Genomic DNA, 24,436 nt, shown 5'->3' with positions numbered 1-24,436 from the left:
ATACAGGTGTGTTAAAAGTGGGTTTGGTAAGTTCTGTATATACCATGAAAGAATGTGCTAAAATAATTATTAAATCATTTTATTTGGAAGTGTTTTTTCACAGTTATAGCGATACAGAAGAATTTGGTCTATAGATTGTACTACCGTAATCCTGTCTAGTCTTGAATAGGTAGAATAACTAAAAAAAAACCCTATTGTATCCCAATATTTGTATTAATATACAGTAAGTCAAAAATTATGAAATAATTTGCTACTAGCTGAAAGATCAACTACAAGCAACACATAACTTAAGAAATGTTATTAATAGAAAAACATTGGTGCATGCCAATTTCCAGTGTAAGCTTCTATAGGTTTATTAGAGTATGCATGCATAGCACTTGAGTCTAATTCTGGGGTCTGAAAGATCATTGCACTACAAAACCACAATATGATAAAAGAACGGCAGAAACACTGATACAGTTCAGTTAGTCTGAGTTATTCAAAAAAGAATGTTTCATGAAAGAGTGCAAAAGCTGTTTCAAGAACAGCAGGTCCAGAATCAAATTTAAAATTCACAGAACAGTCCTGGGGAAAAACAGAATGCTGTAATCCATATTTTTTTTCCTGAAGCCAGAAATAACTTGAAGTAAAAATAAAGAAAGCTTACAGATTATTATATTAGACAGCACAAAAGTCATGAAAAGTTAGTTTTAGTTGCATGAGGTTCTTTCTCACCAAGTTCAAGCATAGACATTCAAATAAACAACAAAAGATGGAATAAACAAATTGAGACAGAATTTTAATTCTAAAAAAAGCACACGCTCAACACACTAAATGTTAAATTTCCTTTCTCTCCATGGCCATTTAAATCCTTTGACTGAGGAAGGTGAAGTCAAAGTAGCTGATAATATGCTTATACTTTTATGAGTTCACCCAGAAAGGATAAAATGAAAACAAAATCGAATTCAAATAAGAGAAACACTCGTGGATGCTAAAATATCCAAGTGAAATAGTGTGCACAACTTACATTGCAGTTAAGTCATTGTAGAGCAATACAGCTGGAAAAAAGTCTCTTAACCTTTCAGTGGCTCTAGCTATGTATCTGGGTCCACTTAAATACCCTGAAACTCCCAGATGTCGATACTGAATGTCAACACATAAAAATAGATATTTGTGACCTCAACAGGTTATTGCACATGCTGTGACCATACAGGTCAGAAACAGTTTGTTTGTTTTTTTGCAGGGGGACAAGCCCCCTCCATCTCCCCTATGTTAATAAGTGTGTGTGTGTGTGTATATATCTATCTATCTATAGATATACATATATATATATATATATATATATATATATATATATATATATATATATATATATACACACACACACATATATACGTACACACACGCGCACCCACACACACTGATTCTGAGATCACACTTTCCTTGTGGAAGGTGTATGTTCCCCAACCCTGGGGATTGTTAGTCTTGCACATATGTTGACCATCTGTTTTATCAGCCAAGGTGTGTCAACATAACAGATGTTGGCATTTGGGAGTTACACTTACTTTAAGCATTTGTCTCTCTGTCTTTCTGTCTATGTACATTTATATAAATGTTTTATTAATTGTGTGGGTAGGCTGGTCCAAGGCCCCTTTTCAGCCATAATGCAGAACAGAAAAACTGAAAAACAGTTGCATCATAGCAGTACAATTTCCATTTTGTCCTGATCCCCTTTGGTAGAACACAGCACACCAAAATGACATTTGATGATCTTTATTAAACTTTCATAAATGTAACTTTATTGTATCATTTCAGTTTATTCATCATAACAAAAACATCCTTATAACCATTCATCAGGGTAGTGTATCCCTGCTCACTCTGCCCAAATAAGCAGCATCGTCATGCTACTCACTTATTCGTACTAATTAAAATAGCATCCAACCACTTGCTTTCGTCCCCCAAAATCCTTGCATTAAATAACTTCCCTCACTAAATCTGAGGCCCTACCTATGTGAAAGGATTGGGTAGAGAACCTCTCTCCTGAAAAACCCATACAATGAAAAGCCCTCCTCATCATATATATAAACTTACTACCCTTTATTACCCTACCCCCCTTGACCAAAAAAGTAAGTCTTGAGGGCTCCTCGCATGGGTCCACAACAAACTGCTAGCTCAACCCACTTGACACATCCAGCCATTACTATTTTTCCCAAGAACTATCAATGTGGCCCTCCCTAACTGATCCGTTTTAGATCTATGCAACAAAATGTGCACCGCCACAGAAAATACTGTGACATCCCCCTAAACTAATGATCCTAACAATTCTGACACCCTTAAATGCTCCATAATACATCCATAAACACAAGGTCACCCATAAAGTATAATCCCTTGAACCCCCTACCATAAAGACTAAACCCTGCAATAAAACTTTCAAAACGTGTCTTGTCAATGGCCATTGCTTATCCACATTCACACCTGCCACTCTCCCCCATCTCTTCAACATATGAGCAAATGTCCAAGACTTAGTAAAAGCATGCAATCCTGCCACGCCTGCAAATATGCTGATTCCGGGCAGGTCCGCCTTGACTGACTGCACTGCCCTACCTTGCCCCGAGACCGAGCCAGGTATTGCAAAAAAAAAAAAAGCTCCTGTGACCAAATGGCCTCTTCATCAGGTAGCTGTAAAACAAATGGACATGCATCCAGTTGGACTTTTCTGGTCAGTAAATAAATTAATTAAATGCCTTACCATACGCCTTCCTGGTAGACCCTGCCCAAAATTGCTGTACAGTCGTTTGGATATGTCAGCCTAATTTTTGACACATCGACTGGCAACACCCTTGGCTCACCTGCTGCTATCAGAGCAAACTGCCGAAACCTGGAAAACTGAAATTGAGACAAACTGTCAGCAATCCAATTCTTAACACCTGCTACATGCACACATGTAAAAGAAAAATTAAGAACAAGCTCTGCAAAAACAGCACTTTTAATACTAACAAAAACAACTCAGACTTTGCTGTCTTAACCTGTAAAACTCTCATCACTGCAATATTGTCCGAATTAAAAATAACCCTCTTCCCCCTCAACCTGTTTTGCCAAACCACCAATGCCACTCCAATTGGCATCACCTCCCAAAAAGCAACATCCCACTTCCACTCCTCCTTCTGCTGGCCAGTGAGCCATAAACCATTCACCATCAAAATATGCCCCCTTAGCGATACCCCCAGCTGTGTCTGTAAACAATTACAATTCCCATTGACCAATCCAATCTAACTGCCAAAAGGAAACACCATTAAACTGCTCTAAGAATGACATCCAAAGTGCTAAATCTGCCTCTAACAACTTACCAATCTTTACCCGATGGTGTTTGCTTCAATCCCCTTTTAGCAAAAAGGTCACAGACCTACAAAAAGTACGACCTGGGTGAACCGCCTGACATGCAAAATTCAGACGGCCTAAAAGTTCCATGATATGCTTAATCTGCACCTTGTCTTTGAATCTCACCCATCCAATCTTTTCCCTCAAATGTGTTATCTTCTTGACTGGTAAACAAAACAATCCCCGTTCTGCATCTACCTGCAAACCCAAAAAATCCAGTGCCTTGGCTGGACCTTCCAACTTACGGCTAGCCAATGTTACACCCAGTTCTTCACACATCCCTAGAAACTGCTGCATACCTTCCAATATACCCTGCAACCCCCTCACCTACTATTAGGAAGTCAATCAAATAATGTACTGTTCTCCGAGTATCAACCCGTTGTTGCCAAATCCAGTGGATTGCAGTGCTAAACTTCTCCAAAGTAGCACAGTCTGCCGAACATCCCATTGGCATCACCTTGCTAAAATAAAACTTGCTTCCAACCACCATGCCTAAAAATGGCTACGCTTCCTTCCACACTGGCAAAAGTCAAAAAGTGGACTCAATATCCACCTTCACTAACCATGGATACTTAACCCCCTCCCCCCCGAATAACCCACACCGCATCATCCAGAGATGTATAACTCACCTTGACGTCCTGTAGTAAAATTAAATCATTAATTAAGATCCCTTTGGGATAAGACACATGGTGAATTAACTGATATTCACTGACAGATTTCTTAGGAACCTGACCTAATGGTGAAACCTTAGAATTTCCAAAAGGGGGCTGTCAAAAGAACCAAGTAGCCTCTCCGCCCTGCATTCCTTCTCCACCAAACCTTCCAAGATATCTTCCTTCCCTTGCACTGATTGCAAATTCTTACAGACTACTCCATCCCCGCCTACCCTTGACTTAATAGAAAATACCTGAGAAAATCCATTAATTAACTCCTCCGCAACTGCCAAATCAGGAAATTGCTGCCCTCAAATTCCCTCTACCTTGCAGACTTTGAAATCCCTGAAAGAAAGAAGGTTACCCACCCAAATTAGTCGAAAAAGAACCTGGACTGGCCACATTTCCTTCCCCCTGGCCACACTGCACCACTGGTTGTATCACACACTTTGAACAAGTGTGCAAAATTCTGCACACCACCTATGTGCACCGTCCCACATTAAAGATCTCTGCTCCTAACTTACCCCCTTACAAATGGCCTCAAAACTATCCATCATAGTAGCAAGCCATATGTCAGGGTGCCTAATCTCTCAGCGCAATAACTGATCAACCACTTTCTGCATATGAAACTTCTGATCATACCAGAGCCAAGTCTTAAATGCCCATAGACATGGAGGCTTGCAGATCGAGCAAAAGTACGTGAAGAGTGGCAGGGCCAAGGCTGTATCTTTCTCCAACCAACCTGCCATATATTACACGAGTCCTAAAACCCAATTTTCCCATGTTTTTGGTCACAGCCCACCTACTGTCCTCCTACCCAAGGATGCTAAAGCTGCCAGAAGATTTTTGCTATTTGCAGTTTCTGATTCCAATAATCACTGAACCCTTTATGCATCAATTAGTTCAAAGATATCAACGTACTCCACCTTCCAGATCTTTTCCTTTAATGAGGATGGTATGTGAGGGATCAGAAAAACTGCCCCACTCCCTTGCCCCAGTCTTGTCTGTGTAGCTAACCAGTCACCTGGCCGAATCCCAAAATCCATTCCCATCTCATATAGTTGTGACTGCATCCCACATATGGACAATGTTGAACTCCCCATAGCCAAACCTACACTACTATCCTCGGTGGAAGCATCACCTCAAGCCTGCCCCCCACTAAGCATCTGCTGATCCTCCATAACGCTTGCTGTTTCACCAGACACCTGACATGACCCATTTCCACCAATCCCCGAACTATTCTCAAACTGCACTAAATCTGATATGCCAACCCCCATCAACATATCATTACCTGTCTCTGGATCATGCTCCCCTCTGACAGTCAGAACATTCACTGTGACAGCATCTGTTGACTGCTGCATCTGTTTTCCATGGGTCACTGGCTTGTTCTTCACCACCTGCCTCCTCTGACTGGACTCATCAGGCTCTTCAGTCTCCAGAGTTTCACTGTTGGGCATATCTTGGAACAGATGTTCCACCTGTGAAACGATGGCTGCCCGTCTCTGCTGCAAATTGCTCATTTCAGCCATCTACAAAAGCAAAGCCAACAATAAGACTCTAACAACAAAAAAACAAACACATCCCATCAGCAGTTATAGCTACCAGTTATTCTATCCTCTATTTTCCTTTACTGTAGAACCACTAGTCTGCAGGTATACATAGCCCTGTTGTTTTTTTTGGTATATATTTAAATATATTTAAATAACCCTCCTGTCCATAGGGCTCAACTTTACAAATTACAAAAGATGTCCAGTGTATCGCCTCATGTCCCTAATTCCTCTTCACAGCATTCTACCCACAACCCCATCGAGCTATCAACAGCAAGATCCCATATAGCTGAGCTGGCCACTAAAGGGATGGTCTCTAAAACTAAATACATACATGTAATAAAGCCATGTACCTAAGCCAGAAAGGGCACACAGATCCCATTCAAAACCCCCCAGCTCAACCAATCCTGTGGATTTAAAGGGAATACCCATCTCTATCCTGGACAGGGAATGCGCTTCCCCATGTACAACCCATGAGTATCCAATGACCGCTTACAGCTGAGCCTTTTACCTAGCAACTCCAAATCCCTTTCTTCTCATTTTTTCTCTTTGTCCCTTGTCCTTTCAGCCAAATGATTTTATACAGACACACATGATTTCAAGGCAGTCTAATCCCCTTGCCACTATGCCCTAGCTTTGTCCCTTGCCTGCTCAAACTACACTCAGTGCCCCTTGCACAACAGCATCCTTCTTTCCCTCCTATAGCTTCTTTTTTTTGGTTGGAAATGGTAGACAGAAGCCACGAAGTAAGTGGTAATGCCTTAATTGTATATGCGTTGTAAAGTCCACATGGATCTCTTCCATCCTTATCATGGGGAGTGCTAACCTTATCTCTATTCCTACAACACCCAAAAACAAAAACCTCCCCAGTCTAAAAGCCTACGCATCTATGATCCCATCCCCAATAGTTGGTGCCTCACCATGCATGCATGCCAAGCGACTAATAGCCTGAAGCGTCTCCCAGCCCATGAAACGACAACCCTGCAAACAACCTGAAAGCCGCATCAACAAACCTCCACCACCGACTGCTGCCTGAAAAAAAAAACAAACCTTTGTTCCTTACATTTTCCGCCTCCCATCCCAAACAACGCAACTTAGTAAGGAGACATTGCATGAAAACAGCAACCTCACAGAATCCCGTTGACTGGGTGAGTGACCATTAGCCTAACAATGACAGAAGCCACCTGTCCATGCAATACATCCCTGAAGTAACCCACAAGAAGTAAACTACAAATAAAAAAAAAAAAGTTCCCCAAATTTTGGCCGCACACCCCTGCCTTCTCCCCATTAAAGCTGTACTCACATAACCAGCACACAACCAAGCATATAAGTTGTGGCACTCCCCCACATATCCCCAAAGGCCACGAAAAGGAACACGCAAACAAAAAATAAAGTCACACTTTCCCGTAATAATAACTTAACAAAATTACCCACCTCCACCAAGCTACCTGTGCACAGGCACACAACTATCACTCAAGGCCTACCTGACCACTGTAGTACCTATAGGTCATATTGGACATAATCCAGCTCTTTAACTGGCAAGTAGCAAGATCATGCCTAAATCTGATCCCCTTTCCCCAACTACAATCACATAAAATCTCTAAGACCCTCTGTTACCCGTACCTCACATCCTCCCAACTTTCCTTTATTATATTTAACCCTTCTGTATCCATAGCTCTGTCTATTACCTTCCCTCACATCCTAACCTTTCCAAACTTTCCACACCTCACCCTGTTTTCTACCAACCTTGACACTTCTCTCATGTCTGTATAACCAATACACACTGAAGGTGTCCCTGGACAAGTTAGTTTGTCTCCAAACCTCATGTAGGCAATATCATGCAATTAATAAAAGAGGAAAGAGAAATCACGTGTGGGGTGAGTTTAGTGTTAGTGGTCCAACTAGTTAACTTTTTCAAGAGAGATTGTACTAATAGGGAGAAGTGTTAACTAAGTAGCATGAAGTTATCCATTGTTGATGCAGCATATGCATCTGTAGGTCTCCTTGTCTGAGTTATGTTGTGTATTCCTGAGTTTTCTGCAAGATGGTTACATTTAGAGGGAAATATTTTTGAAAAGCTTTTTTTTTTGCAGATTGCTATACTAAATTTGGTTCTTTGGGGAATAAGGGTATAGTGTTTGTGTATGTAGAGAGCTTAGGACAAGGTTTTGAATGTTCATTTGTTTTTGGAGAGAGGGACAGAATTGTTGATGCAAGATTTTGAATGCAAGAGTAGATAGCTGAAGTGTTGCTGTAGTGGTGATAAGTAGATAGCTGTTTTGCAGTGTAGTGGTCTAGGTTGAGAGACAAATTTAGGAATGTACATATTGTATTAAGTGTGTGTATCATTTATTTTTAAATGCACTTAACCAGGTAAGATTACTAGAGGGAGACCCTTTTCAGCCACTACCTGGACTATGATGCAGAACAAAATACAAAAGCAGCAAAACACTTAGTAATGTGTAAAACAGTCTGACATTACTTAAAATAATAGAAACAAGCAAAATGTGATAAAATGTCTGCAATATATGTACACACTGATAAACAATATAATGCTTTAACAAGAAAAATAAATTAGTCCGGCAGCTCTCCTAGGTTTAGAGATTAGTCCTTACTTTATAGTTAAAGCCATTGTCTAAGGTTAAGGCACACACATGTACATTGTTTTCATGCAGATACATTCATGTTTATACATGCACCCATGAGGATGTGCACGCATTTGTGGAAATGTACATAACACTTTTATCTTTCGTATATAATTTTGCTGTAGTCGTGAACATGTTTCCACGTGGCTTTCATCCCAATATCTCTCTCTTGCATGCTGCGGTACTGTATGCTTCAGACACCTCATGGGGCAGCGATGACAGTGGAAGTGGGTCTGTAGCTCTGATCCAAATTACTTCAGTGATGCTGTGATAGGTGCACTGTAAACAGTCGGCAGAGGAACACTAATCAGGATGTAGTAGTTTGAGTGGTTTTGTATCTTGCATTGTACTGGGGTATTTCTACACAGAACAGCTCTGATTATATTTTCTACTGTGAGTGGGTCAGATGAACCGTATAAAGGAAATGTCAGTTGCAAGATGGTGCTTATAATCCCTGCTCATTACCACAGTTATCTTTTATACAGTATATCAAACCAGTTATGTTTTCACAATAATGAACCAGTTTCTAGAAAATGTAAGCATATTGCAAAAATCCCATTCACTTTTGCTCCTGGCCAGCCCTCGGGCCAGAACATGTTTCCTGGGTATTGCAACTCATTCAGATGCTCAACCCTCGTAAGTCATCCTATCTTCATTCCTTGTAATGTTTTCCTTGACAAACAGCCCCTCAGTGACTGGTAAAAATGAACATACCAACAGTAGCATGAACATGTACAATTTTTTTGCTTCTGCTTTGTCAGTGTGCCTCTCCTGTATCTTTCAGACGAGATATAAGATATTCCTTCTCCAATTCTTTTATTAGAAATTTAAGTTTTGCATTTGCAGCAATGCTTTCTATGCTATTTTACAGCATAAATGCAGAAAGATATGGTTTTGAGCATTTTATAGCTAGAACTGCGCTCCGTAATTATTATTACAGTGTCACTGTGACAATAAAAAAGGATGTCACAGTTTAGCTTTATCAATGAGTGGTACAGTGATACTGTCAAGCCTCTGCAACAACCTGCACACAACAGGAAGCAGTTTGCCTGAGGGCTTGAAGTTGCTACAACTTGAATTTTTAAAGATGTTTTAAAATAATTCACCGAACTTGCATGCTGTTGCTCTGTGAGAATGTACTTTGAGGATGCAAAGTAATGAAGCTGCCATGTTGGAAATAAACATGCATACAAAACAAGAAAATGTTTATTTTAATTGATGTCTAGTTTGGGTCAATTTATCTGCAGTACAACTAATGAACTCGACATAGTGAATAGGAGGAAATTTTCTGCATAAATGAAGATATATTTTTCCCTTACAGAGCAAAACTATTATTTGTCATGCTTGAACATTACATTTTTTAGAGAAACATCACTGATGGATACAATTTTGCATTGCTAGCAGTGTGAAAGCAAATAAAATGGCTTAAGGTATGTTTTAAGTTCATTGCTGGTCCCAACTGACTGTTACAGCAATGACATCATTTTATCAACTGCATTCTTAATGAATGAAATTCCATTTGCTGCAAATGTTAATTACAAATTATATTTCTTCCATTTTGCATTGTATGATATATCTTGGTTATATTATATAAATGCCTTGGTCAAATGCTAAGGCAGAAAAAATTGCGTATTTGTATTGTGTGTATTAACAAGTTAACCATGAAGCTGTCCTGGTCTTAGTGACAAGTCTGGTACAGCACATTAAATGAAGGACAACAAGGAGCATTAAAATTAACATTAAATGGGTAACACTTGGTTAGGGCAGAGCTGTTAAGTTATAAACTGTTAATTGCAGTCACTGCAGCAAAAAAAAAGAGAGTAAGGACGTATACAAAACAAACCATTAACATTATTTTGCACAGTGCAAGGCACTGTGTAAAATATATGCATTTTGAAATGAAATAATTAATGCTCATTCAATGTGAAGTTAGAATGTATAGTATACAACTGCAACATCAAAGATCTCAGCTCATCTAGAAATAGTCGTGTTATATTGAAACAGTACTAATTGCAGGATGCTCCCCTGCTGTAGAAGAAACAATAGTCCACAAAAAACGCAAAAGCTGACAGGCCAAAAGAGTCATAAAGATGATAAGAGTGGACTGCTGAGGATAGGAAAGAAATTATGTATTTTTGCTATTATGCAAGAAGTCCAGAATTTCTGGTTGGTAGATATTGAAAAAGATTGAGAGAAATTAGAGGAAATAAAAATACTTGCACAAATAAAACTGTCAAAAGCTTTAAATGCAAATTTGTGTTCATTAATACAACAGATTCATGAAAAACAGCGTGTATATCATAACACTGAATGCTGACAACATCGAATGCTAAAACATCGAAATCACAACAGTTGTATCTTTCGGCTTTTCCCGGTTAGGAGTCACCACAGTGGAACTCCGGTCCGCTAATGATTGGCAGTAGATTTTTATGTAACGACTTGCCAGGCCTGACGCACAACCTTCAATGAAGGTACGCCCATTCACGCACGTCTCCACACAGAAGATGCTTTAGCTGAGAATCGAATAATGTTGAGATGTGACAACATCGAAAACTTTTAATTGGAATAGTTGGCCACACTGCAGTTGAATATGTTTTCAAACAGCACAGTACACTCATAAATCCAACCTCTAACTTTGTCCTACATTTAAACACATAAGACATGAATTATACCTATGATACATTATAAAGGAGAGTATTATTAAGGAATGTTAATCACTTGCATTCATAACGTATATAAAAGTAAATGTCGCCTAATATACTCGTACATGTTCATATGACTGGATAGCAACATGGCCGCAACTGCTTATCCCAATGCCCCAGGCATTATAGGTAGAGTGTTTACCTGTGTAATGTCCCAAAAAAGGAATGACATGCTATTGGTTGATGGCTACTTGTACAATCTAGAGAGAATCTCTAAAAATAGATGTTACTGGTGCTGTAAGTTAAAACATGTGAAGAAATGTAGAGGTAGAGCCATAACAGAGCAGGTAGTAGAAGGTGAGCGTTTGCTGAAATCTGTAGGTCATGTACATGCTCCTATCATCGGAGTCGGCCAACCGTTGCTGTTCGGAGTTCCTGTTTTCCATGTTATCAGCGTTCAACGTTATCAGTTTTCTCTGTTTTGATTTTGCTGTTTTAGCATTCCATGTTATGATATACAGGCGAAAAACATTATATAGACCAAGAAACCTTGGACCTTTTGGAAAAAGAAGCGACTGAGGAAGTGCAAAAATCTAATCAACAAAACCAAGAGATTTTTAAAAAGTTGAAAAAAAGAAACATGAACTTGGGAAAGAGCGAGAGATCAGATATGGTATCATGTCTATGCAAAGGAGATAGCAAAACTAATCAGTACAAAGATATTTGAAGAGAATACAGGCAAAGGCACTCAGATATGGAAAATTTCACAATATAAAAAAATAAGATCACAAAAGGGGAATGTAGAACAGAAGATTAGTAAAGTAGAAGTATACCTTGTTTTACCACCAGGGCTGCCCTCTCTGTCTCCTCCCATTCCCCCAAAATAAGAGCACTCCCCCTATTCGACTTCTCAAGTGTTTGGCGTGCTCGTTAAATGTAGGTCATCTGCACTGCAGTCAAGATTCTCTTCCTTTGTGCCACAGCGCAAACCACATGCTCACAGTTCTATCTTAATAAAACAGCAATGTTCCTTCAGTTCAAATCAAACCACTGTCAATTCATCCACATGTAGTTTTCCTGTCACTCCTTGAGTTCATCCATAAAACTTTCTTCTCTGGTATTCCACAGCTTTACAGCTTCCAGTGGTCAAGTTCCACCTAGGGTGTCCACTCTAGGCCCAACTTCCGTCCTTCTATGAATGGCACATATTTTGACATTGTGGGCTTTCAGTTGTTCTTTTAATTGCGTTTCTCAAGTGATTCACATTCTCTGGGGCAGTTAGGTGAAACATGACCATGTTATAGCAGCTATGCAGTCTGCTGCAAGATTATTGTCATAATGTATTAAATACATGCAGCATTTCTACTAAAATCAGTTTTGTCACATCAAGACAGGCACTGTGCCACAAATTGAATAGATTTGTGTGTGTGTTATATGTAATATTGGTGGAATGTTAAGCATATATTATTTTGTGGGGTTGGTGGTATCGAATGTTTAAGTATATATTATTTTGTGGGGTTGGTGGTATCGAATGTTAAGTATATATTATTTTGTGGGGTTGGTGGTATCGAATGTTTAAGTATATATTATTTTGTGGGGTTGGTGGTATCGAATGTTAAGTATATATTATTTTGTGGGGCTGGTGGTATCTAAATTCTGCCTTAAAAGAGTATAGCACAGAAAAAAGTTAAGAAATGCTGTGCTGGTACACTAACAGACAACCCAAAGATCCTGCAATGCAAAGGTGAGGTAATAGTTTTACTGGCCCAGAACATATTTTACAAAAGTAGTCAGTGAAAGTCTTGGAAGTGGTAATCAAAGTACATTTTCTCATTTATTAAACAAAATAGTTTCATTTTAAAAAGAAAATAGAATTGTGAGTTTCTGTATTTATATATTCTATATTTTTAGTTTTGGTTCCTAGTACATGTTTATTCTTCTGTCTTGCCCATGGGTCAGTAATGCTAAGGTGCATGGCGTCAGACTAATGTATATTCTCAGCAGAAGGCAGCAGCTGCACATTTATTGGTTATGCCAAATGCTTATTCTTTTTGAAATACCAAGTAATAGTATGGAAGTTGTAGCAGTCTTCTTAATATTGACACTTTCATCCTGGAGACATGAGTTCATTATCACTTGTGTCGCATGAATTAGGGTGCACTCAGTCATCAGGCATAAAACTACAAAAATTGCTCATGCTCAGTTTGTTAACTCTGAAGGAGGCACATTTGGCAACTTTTTCACTTCTCCTCCTACCAGCCTAAAAACTGTATGATGCCCACTACAGCAACAGATGCAGGAGGGTGCATGGAATGGCACAGTTGTGGCATTGTTGCCATGGCTACCAGAGTAAGGTAGCTGACTTGGTATGTGGAGTTGTATCTGCAGCTTCCTGCTAAAGTGTGAACCATGATATAACTGTCTCTGAGCCTTGTTACATTGGAAATTTGCCTTCCTTCTGAAGAGCGGGTATAACAAAGGAATTTTTTTTAATTTTTAATGCCTACAGACATCTACGTACCCAGTCGTTATGATCTACAGAGACTGCAGCCTTGTAATGACATCTTTCCCAGATGATTGAAGTACTGCTAATGATGCATCAGTGAAATATTTATATACACGGAAACTTCTTAAGTCCCCAGTAGGAGGAATATGCATGTACATCTCTGTTAATCAAAGTGCCACTGTAGATTTTTGCATAATTGGTTGTTAGAGTATTCAAGATCAAGGCAGTGTGGCAGAACCAGTGAGAGGTTTCTACTAGCAACCTTTCATTTGTCTTCTGTGTACATGTGTTACTTACAGGGACAGAATAAAGCCTTAAGGAACTTGGATTGTGCTCCATATTTCAAAAGTTGTCACAGACCACAGTATTTAACATAGCAACCTGAACAAAGAAAAGTATTCATTGTGGAGCTCTCGAATGACCTTCCCATTATAATGATTGGTTAGGTCAACACTGTGAAACTGTGTAGCCTAGGGAATATTCTGGAACTGTGAGTCTAAAGGATGCATGCCAAGGCACAGGGCACACTAACATCTTAGACCAGAATACTGCAAACCTAAAGCTGACAATGCTGAAGTACTGTAGGCAAAAAGACAAACACTGAGCAGTTTTGCAGGGGGGTTAATCCCCCTGCACTTTTAACACTCACATTACTTGTTTATACATTAATACAGAGGTTGCTCAGTCTTGGGGTAAGAAAATTCTCCATACTCCTTAAGCCCTGATGCTTGAGAGAGAGAGAGATAGAGAGAGGGGCTTCATCCAAGGTTTTTGGATTATGCATGCTTTCCTTTTGCTACGACAACTTAAATAGAATTTGCAAAATGTTTGTCAGTGTCTTCAGAACTCCCTTCTTGTATATACTTGCACTTAATTATGTTTGCCTTGTAAACAAGTCTCTCTGAAATGTAATCAGGTAGTTAATGTGAGTGGTCATTGTCCCCTGTATAATTTTACAATTCCTCCCACTGTTTACTAGCAAACAAAAAATATTCACATGCACTGTATTGAAATGTTATGTGGTGAAAGAAATGGCCATGTATTTGCTTTTTATGCAAAATGAGGTGCCAGTAATGTTCATTTAAACTGATTCTTCCTCAGTTACACAGAATAATAGACATTCAGATGTCACTCTATGTAAAATGTAGTCTTGACAGTTTATTATGTTTGATTAATTATTTAGCTTTTTTTCTTGTAAATAAGTACTTATTGACTTGTGTCAGTGAAGGATATTTAACATTGTGGTCTTTGACCAGTTAACTCCCTCTTCTGCCTGTTGATGCTCCAAAATTTGTAATAACTGCCAGAAGCAACTACAGGCCAACTGCTTGGTTGGGATGGAGTGGGGGTATTGACATGACAATTACACCATCATCTTTGGCATTGCTTCTTAAACTCTGTCACAGTAATCCTTCCTTAGACTTTTGAGAATAAGTAGGCTTCACCAAACAAAACATACCTTTTTGACAAATGTAAAGTTCCCACAGTTCTGCATGGTACATTATCATTTCACTATTTCATTTACAATTAGGTAAGTATATTGTTTGACTGTTATCATTCTGCAGTACCAAATAGTTATGGTTCTTGCTGCACATTTCAAAGCTTGCTAATGAAACGTAACTTGAACATCCTTCATACCTTCAGAAACACTGTTTGATGGTCCTCCATGCAGATGAAGGTTGCAGTTAAGCAATGAATGTTACTTGCATATTGTTAAGCCAGCATGCATAAGCATTTGATAGTGTTCTAGACAAGTACTGAAGTGCATTCTGGGATCCCATGATAGCATAGCCATCTCTTGTGGATACTGCTGTTATGAAAATTGTATGCCTGCAGCATGGTGATTCTGCAACTACCCCCACATACATGTCCCCTCCTGCTTGCTGAATCATCATGAAGCACCCTTCAATCTTATTTCTTAGGAAGCTGAAGAGCCCATCTGATGAGAGCCCCCCCCCCTTTAGTTGTGTTGAAGCTGAGGGTCAGATAAGAAAAGTAAATTGGGTAGCAAGGCATTAATATGGCTGTTCTACTACAAAATATCTAATATATAGAATTTGAATATGTTTCACCTGAATATCTATGTTGACATGTTTTTCAGTATGATAACTGTTGTATAGAATTTTAAATAAGTACAACATTAACAGTTTAGAAGTTATCTGGGAAGAAGAGGAAGCTCCTGTAGGGATCATCCCTAGGTAATCGGTTAATGGCCTTGGCCAAATTGTTACATGCATAAAATGTGTTGGTTGTGTCACCAGAATAGCACCTAGAACGTTCTTACAAAGCTTACAGCTAAGGAGACCACTGAGGAGCTCAGCCGGTACTAATTTAGACTAAAAATGTCCCCTTTTGTGTAGATTTTCTTCATGTATCTAGGGTGAAAATTTATCATCCATCTAGTAGTCATCCAGACTGAAACACTTGGTCAGATTTCACATTTCTAGAAACTGTGTGAAAAAACAGCGCATAGGTAGTTATGAGGCATAACAGCATAAAAGATCACTGAGCAGCCTAGCTGATGACCCCAGTTCCCAAAAACACTGTCTATGTGGCTTGCACAGAGTGATACAGTAGGTAAATGAAGGCCAAAGGAATCAAATCGTGGACTGTAGGAAATAGCTGGTTAACAGCTCATTGTCAAGTCCTCTCTGTTAACTGCCAGTTAAAAAGCCATTGATTTATTCATGGCTGACTTTACATATGCTGATAGGTGAATGTTGATTGGATAAAGGTCCAGGAAATATACAGGAACAATCACAAGAAAGTGATATGTACTCACCTTACAGCCACCCGTTGTACTTTAGAGCATAGCAGCAGTATGTGTTTTATTTCTGGTGCCAGCTTGGAAATTTTAGCATGTCTGTACTGTGTATGTATCACTGATCATGTATCATAAAATTTTTGGTGTTTTCATCCCTTTGGGACTGGGCTAATTCTGAATCTGTACTTCACATTACTGCATTGGATACATTTTAAACTTAAGGTTACTGTGCTGGATGCATTTTAAACCTAAAGTGACACATTTTGTGAGTGTCTACACCAGGAAAGTAAAAGCTGTATTGCACTTCATTTTTTGTTCTAACATTTCTATTACTGGAACTGTTTTTTGACTATTTTTTTCTGTAATTAACTGTGGCTGAAAACTTTGCACCACCCTTCCATTGCTATTGACAGTTATCGCAGAAGTGTTTGTGAAGTCAGTCTGTTTAAACTGTTTAAATACGTTTACCTTCTCATTCTATTCCGTAGATCTAGAACATTGGTGACACAACCAGCCAGCCTTTGACGCTGTTGTATTCTGAGTGTCTCCTGAGTCGCCTGCCTTTACTATAAGTTGTCTGTGGAAACTCCTCCCAGTCTCATCTCCTCTGATTATACTAGTGAGCAGTAGAGTCATTGCCTTAAATTGCCAAAGCTTCAGTTATCTTCTCTTTCATATTTTCTTGCCTGTGTGGTGCAGTACTTAGAAGAATTAATGTTTTTTTTCCATCTTTTAAAATCTGCAACATCTGGGACATGACTACCATTGACTGGAGAGATTTCTGTATATTTGCGGTATTGTACCATAATTATGTAATCCCTGCTGTTATTTACTTCAGTCTTTGGTGCCTTCTTTTTAATACTAGGTCTCCTGTGTACAGACCGCCTTATTCTCACAGGTAATGAACCTGTACTTAGTACTAATAATACCATCTGTGAGAGGTGTTGATACCTAATTAATCTGGAGGCTCCCCTCTTACCCATGAATTTGCACTGTGAGCTTCATACGTTTTACCACAGTCCTACACTAATCACACTAAAGTGTCCTATGCTGAGGCTATTAAAAAGATCACTCCCAAATCTTCCTAGAAATAAAAATTAAGTTGCACTAAGAATCAGACCACTCATCCACATCATACATACCTACCATAAAAAGTCACCCTGGGGATAAATAAAAACAAAAAAAAAAAAAAACACTCCTGATCTCCCACACTGAACCACAGTGGCAACTAAAATTTTTACTGATAAAACTACTAGTGTCAGGCAGTCTGACTCATCACAGGCAGGGCTGAATGTGGGGGAGGGGGGGTTACAGTACACTGTCTTCCAGGTGCTAAGATTTCTGACCTAAGTACCCTAACTCTTGACAAATATGATTATAATATGGTAGTGGTCCTTGTAAGAGCATATCTCTGAGGGTTACTGAAGGATATGTAGCAAGACATTTCAGAATTTTCTATGCTTCTTGCAAATGCAGGAATGACACAAGTACAAAGTGGAGTACTTCTTTCACCTGAGTGATACTTAGATACAATAAAAAGATAACTGGTTTCAATAATTGCTTAAATAGCTAGCGTCATTCCAGGGGCTTCCAGTATATGTCTACATGGAGTGAGATGCTCTACAATCCAGCTTGTTTCATGAAGCTGGCCTGCTTCTCTCACTCCAAAGCTTCCACATATTGGCTAAAGCCTTGCTGCCCCCTGTGCCTTTTTTAGGCAGAGTCTAGTTGATGGACATTCCAACATAATGTGCATATCAATCCCAAAATCAAATCACATTAAGATGGCTGTCCTTAATGCCATAAATCTAAACAATAAATTGCCTGATCTTGCATTTGGAAAACATCCATATCTGTGTAGTTACTGAGTCTTTTTTAAATGTAAAAATAGCAAGTACTCCCACTATACCAGGGTTTTGTGCTTTTCATTTCTAAAAACCCAGTGGCAGCTGGGGTAGAGTCCCATATTTGACAGGGAGCATGCTATTTCCCAGCAGGTCCCTAACATCCAACAAACTGAATTCACTGAAACAAGTCTAAATAGGATTAATTATGACTAATAACTTGCAACAGAACAACGACTCTGTCCACTGATGACCATAAAGAAGTCCTAAGTGTTCTAAATGATTTCTTGTTTAGCAGAAACTCCATTATTTTGCACAACTTTAACTACACTTCAGTAAACTGGGACTCCTATACCTCCAAGGTAGGATATGCTCAAAAATTCCTAGACTTAATAAACAGACTCCAGTAAGCAGTTACTAATTAAACAGTACCTAAGGACACGGAATTCTAAACCTGAATCTTCTAAATATGGCTACCTCTTGCACTGCTCTACTTGGTATATCCTACCCCAGTGAAGTCTGACCACAGACTTGTGACCTTCTCCTTGAAACCCCTATAGCAAACACTACTGAAAGTAAAGACTATATATGTGTCGGCCTCAACCCTCTCTGTGATGAAATATCAAAATTCACACTGCATCATGCCTGACCTTGTTACTGGTTTAAGGAATTCTACAGCTATTTGCAACATTGCATAGCGCTAGCAATCCCGAAAAGAACCATGTATCATGGAAAATTAAAAAATCATCCATCTCGCTGGTCCACTATCATAAGTAAACTATACAATAATAGAAAGAAACTCCTTGCATTATGTAGCAGGACACAACCTACCCTTTGCATGGAAATATCTAAAGCTTGACAAAAAAATTGAAAACACTATGAAGTCCAGTTAAAAGAACTCGTGAACTTAAGCTGTCTTTGAATACAACAATAATTATGAATCCTCCTTTAGCTATTTTAGAGAACCAAGAAACAATGCTCTGCATTTATTTATTTATTTTTTATTTATTTACATTTGTTGACCGAGGGTGTCCGACTGGACGTAGGTCCATTTTCAGCGGAGGCCCTGGGAGAAAAGCTCCACAGTTAAAATAAACAGACAGTAGTTACATTGGATTACATAGCAATTAATAATTTAACATAGCAATTACTTACAACATATTTACAGATGAACATAGCACATCAGTAGACAACTAGAATCTTTATCTGTGAAGTACATAATTGACATTAACAAATGTTACAATAAGAAGTTCCTGCTGTATAATAAGTACTAGGCTTATGAGCATCTGAGCTTGCTATAATCAAGGTAGTTAGTGGAAAGAAAGGTAGTGGTTGGATAGGGTGGGTGATATTAGAGTGGGAGTTGCAAGGGTATAGCCAGCATGTTTTTAAGTGCGCTTTTAGTAAAGTTTTGAAGTGGGTGCATGATGGTATGGAGGTAATTGTGGGTGGGAGGGAGTTCCATAATTTGGCTATGGTGCTATATTGCTTTGGACTTCTTCAAAATGAGTCTCCTGTTTTTACCCAGTAGACATTGCCAATGTCCTTGCAAATAAATTCAGTGTAAATTCACCTCTGAAACTTGTTTTTAAAGCCCTGAAATATCTGAATCCCATATTCCCCCAATTATCTCTAAAGATCTTGTACTGTAAGTGATAATTAAAGTCAAAAATAGTACTTCCATGGGACCTGTCAAAGGTACCTGATTGTTTAATTAATAGTATTAAACATACCATTGCAGACCCACTCCCAAAACAGTCTAACCTAAGTTTAGTTACTGGTTTTCCCATTCATGAGTGGTCCACTCCAGTCATAATGCCCCATTCATAAGGGTGTCTTTACAGCCATCCTAGGCAATTATAGACCTATCAATCTTACAAGCGTCATCTGTAAAACCATAGCAAGTATTGTAATGGACCTCGTAAACCATAATATCGATATTTTTATTTGGCTTGACCACTAACAGTTGGCTTTGTGAGTGAAAGATCATGTTTGTTGAATCTAGTAAGCTTCTTTAAAAAGGTTATGGAGTTTTTAGATGAGAGACATGCATTACACATGGCGACTCTTGACCTAATGAAGGCCTTCAGTAACATTCCCCATGATGACATCCTACAGAAGCTAAATTCATTAAATATCAACTTGTATGTGGTAAAATGGAGAACAAATCACCTGAAAGACAGAACCTACACAATGTAAGTTGCAGGCACCTCATCGGGACATATGAAAATGACCACCAGTGTCTCTTAGAGCTGAGTGCTGGGACCGCTCCTTTCTAACCTTTACTTTTCAGATCTCCAAAGAGCCGAGATTGATGTTAATTTATCTTCTGACACCGAAAACCTCCGGCATGAACTCTCCCTGGTAAAGTCTTGGTGTAATAAAAATGGGCTCAAACTACATGCTAAAAAGTATAGCATTGTCACTTTTAGCAAACAACCCCTGCCCTTATCATACTGCCTAAGCAACACATCACTATAAAATGCAAATGTCGGAGACCTAGAAACCAGGGTTAAGAGTTCTCCCCTTTCTCCCTCACTGTTTTTGACCACCATGTGATAATAGCTGTCAGAAATCCTTTTGCTTAACACCTCTAATTGTAAAAGGAGTATCTGCAAGGTCTAAAGAGGTAATCACTCCCTTATACTCGCCATTGATGAGACCAGCTATGTACGATGCCTCCTTTGAGATGCAGTGTACTAAACATATCCAACAATTAGAAAGACTCCAAATATAATTAAGCAACAAGATCACAGGCTTAAAGTCTATAAGCTATCAAAAGAGTTTACAAACTCTCTAGTCAGTATTTTATAAGCCTTTGAGGGGAGATCTCTGGTTCACTTACCACACTATAAGAGACTCAGTTGAAGTCCAATGAATCCACCAATATTACTAGCAAATGCCTAAATCTTTATTGATAGATAAAAACATTGAAGGGACAGGTTTATAATGCAGTACCTTCCATACCTCTGGAATAAACCTTCCCTGCATGTTTAACAGTGCATCTCACTATGTTCCTTTAAACATAACCTAGATGCCCGTATAGGTTTTCACAAATTTACTCTGAGATTGACTGTATGTCTTTGGAGATGCAACCTGAGGGAGGACACTGACCATGTGTATAGTCATAAACCTAAATGACATTGGAATAACTCTGAAATCTTAAGGGGGATTCTGCATCATTCCAAGGTGAAATATCCCAGTAGAATTTTATTACAGATGAGTAATAGTAATATTACAGCAGCAGTGTTAATGTATTATAGTGTCAGTCATAGAAAATTCAAAGCGATCACTTTGTTGCAGCTCCGATATTGACTCAGAACCTTTAGCATTTTTACACTGTTTCTTTAAATGTATAGCCTGACATTTTCAATGCTTAAAGGCTATGGCTAGTAGGGTTGCCACCTTTTCTAATGCCCAAAGTGGGACATTTTTGCTGCAAATGTCAGATTTTGCAGGGCAAAACATACCCACGGCCAGTACAAAGGACACACTTTTTTGCCTAAATAAAAGCTTATTATTGTAGCATTTTAGTGCCTTATTCTGTTTCTTATAACATTTATGTGTTTCAGATAAGTGTTTTATGCAACTATTACATAAAATATAGGAAGTAATTTTTTCCTAAAGTCTCAGGACATTTGCCATTTTTTCAGTTTTTTTGCAGGACACAACTGCCCAAAGAGGGACTGTTCCTCGCAAAGTGGGACAGGTGGTAACCCTAATGGCTAGCATTTTAGTGTAATTCTAATGCTGTTATATTAATATGCATAACTAGATATCTATTTTTTCAGTGTTAGTGCAGTTAGGCATACAAACTTCAAGAATCCATTAGTTTTGTTGTCCTGGAGGTTATCGTGAAATTGTTTTGTATCACCAGCTGTGGAGTTTGACAGCATAAGATTAACTAAAAAATACCAAAGATCTATCATATCACAGCTAAGATTTTGGTGCTGCTGTGTTAAAACCACATAAAATTCTAAAACCTTTGGGATAAAATAAAAGCATTCCTTTGTCTCCCTAATTGAAATACTTTCCTTACTTTATGCCAAAGTTTTTTGCAAAACTATACTGTGTTTGAGCAGGTTCTGTATAATGACACGTATAATGACACATATCGTGCATTTATGAACTGTAATATTACAACAAGCAGGACTGCATACTGATCTGTAGTTGTCCTGCAGGAACTGAAGATGTAGTGGAAAGGGTAATATAGTGCTGAAATATGAGGGGGCAGAGTCTGAAACAGGAAGCTAGTTAGGGCAAGCTAGAATGATTGACAACAGTTTTGGTCTTAGGGTTCCTCAATTAATGCAAATATTCACCTCTGTCATGGGTCAGAGCCTTGATGCATTTCAAAAGGAAAGCTCTGTGGGACAAAGATTTGCGTGTGATTGGTGATTATATGTGCACCTTTGCTTATTTTATGTGTTTTCAACTTCTTGTCTCCAAGGCATTTCTACGAGCAGCAAGCATATGAATATATTTTTCACTGAAACTGACCTAGTTATGTTTCAGTTTTTCTAAGTCTTTTGTAGGAAATTATCATCCTGATCCAATTAAAATGAGCTTCTTTTAATACCCTAGAGAAAAAAATGCCCCAGTTACAAAGGTATCCTAGCAGAAACACTGAGAAGCAATATTGTGTGGGTGACAGATGGCATTACAGGCAGGGATTTAAATTGTGTTATATAGTTTGTTTACCCATACCTTCTAAGATTCTGAGCTGTTTTATAACTGAGCATGTAAACCTACAGATTATAAAGACAGCTAAAGTTAAAGTTACACTAAATACTGAGCACTGACTTCTGGTACACTTCAAAATCTTTAGAGGTTTCTGTTTGTTAATAAGGTTTTTTTTGTGCAAATCAGCTAGAATCTTTGAAGGCTGCAGGGCTTTCGACCGTTGTTTATTCATACTGTCTTTTATAACTTACATTATTCATGCCAAGTTAAAAAAAAGAAAAAAACAAAACAAATTCCCATGGCCCAGCTTGAAATATAGCATATCCTTCAATTGCATTTTTTAAATTATTCTCTCTCTAAAATAGTCACTATTTTAAAGAGCACTATGAGCCATTCTAAGGGAGCCAGTTCAGAAGTTCATAGAAGACTATGGGATGCAGGTAGTGAAAGTTAGTAGCTCATCACGACATGCACTCAGGTTAAGTAACAAGGCGTACTTTATTTTTAAATCATATGTTCATAGGTGGTTACTAGACTAGCAGCCCTAGAGCCCTTACAAGCCTAGCCATGTTAATCTTGAATTGCTTCACTTGTCCTTGGTTAGATGGACATCATTCGCCAAGCAAACACTGACTACCCCTGTCCATGAGGGACATGAGTGCCACCCCCGGGGTGAATTTGCGGTCTCCCATCCATTTGTCTAGGTTGCTCTTGACTAGGGTTAGTGAGAAGCTCTGCTTCATGTGAGTTGGAAGTTTATTCCAGAGTAGCAGCAATCTTGGGAGATATGTCTGTATCTCCAGCATGTTCTATTAATGTCAGAGGCTAGGTTAAGATCCTAGAGTGAGTGACTCTTGTTTCATTTGACTTGCAGATGTGTAGCATATCCATCAGGGCAGTGTCAGAGACTGCCCTATAGGCCAAGCACAAGTTGCCTTTCAGCAGCCTGTATGGTACAAAGTACAGTCACAGGGCTTTCAGTCTATCCATGTAAGTCATGGTTTGGAGACCCTGTATTTTCTTGGTGAGAAACCTTTGTAGTCTCAGCAGCTGCTGCAGGTATCTGGTGAGTTACATGCAGAAGGGAGCATTGCACTCTATTAATGCTGTGATGAGGGCTGAGTACAGTGGAGTTGTAACATCCTTAGACTTGGATGGGATGCTCTTACTTATAAGGTGTGTAACGCAGAAGACTCTCCTTATCACTGTGGAACTTGTTGGTCGAAGTTCAGATTGCTGTTTACCTGTGTTCCCCGATCTCACACCACTGGGTTTGAACTTAGAGGGTGCTGTCAATATTGTAATTAACAAGGAATTCTGCTTTGCCGAAGGGAATAATAATGCTCTTTCTTTGCTTTTAGTTTCAGACTGTGGCTTTAGTAGCACTCATTTATCTGTGTTAGCCCTCCATGTAATATATTAACAACATTGGGGGACTCTATGATGGCACTCGATTTGCAATCTTCAGCAAAGTTGGTAAGTCAAAGGCCGTTTACTTTAGCACCTTGTGGTACGCCACTGGTGATGGGTCTGCTAGTATAAGTGGAGTCACCAACTTTGACAATATGTTTTATGTCTGTGAGCATCTGTTCACTGCCATTCCATGGTTATGAAATGAATTTTTACAGTAATAAAGCGGCTTACTATTTGTCACATGCTGGGTACACTTTTGCATGATAGATATGTCTGTGTCTCTCAGCTGTTACTTCTGTACCTGTTTGTGTTGTTTCCCTTTGTTTGCACTGCTCCTTGTACCTGATGTCATGACCATTTTCATTTTATTTTCAGCTGTGCT

At 38.9% G+C, this 24,436-nt stretch overlaps 1 protein-coding gene and 1 non-coding gene across 3 annotated transcripts in view; one reads left to right on the top strand and one right to left on the bottom strand.

Moving 5' to 3' along the window:
- PRKCA (protein kinase C alpha) overlaps nt 1-24,436 on the top strand; it is a 2,412,375-nt gene that overhangs the window by 929,335 nt on the left and 1,458,604 nt on the right. The gene's annotated exons all lie outside the window — the stretch shown is intronic.
- Nucleotides 6,278-6,405, bottom strand: LOC122814688. Its single transcript, XR_006366887.1, has one exon. It is a non-coding gene; the product is annotated as a U6atac minor spliceosomal RNA (small nuclear RNA).

The sequence above is a fragment of the Protopterus annectens genome, chromosome 10.part0, assembly GCF_019279795.1.
Source record: "Protopterus annectens isolate FY-2018-M chromosome 10.part0, PAN1.0, whole genome shotgun sequence".
Taxonomy (NCBI): Eukaryota; Metazoa; Chordata; order Ceratodontiformes; family Protopteridae; genus Protopterus; species Protopterus annectens.
This window is presented reverse-complemented; position numbering and strand designations above follow the sequence as displayed.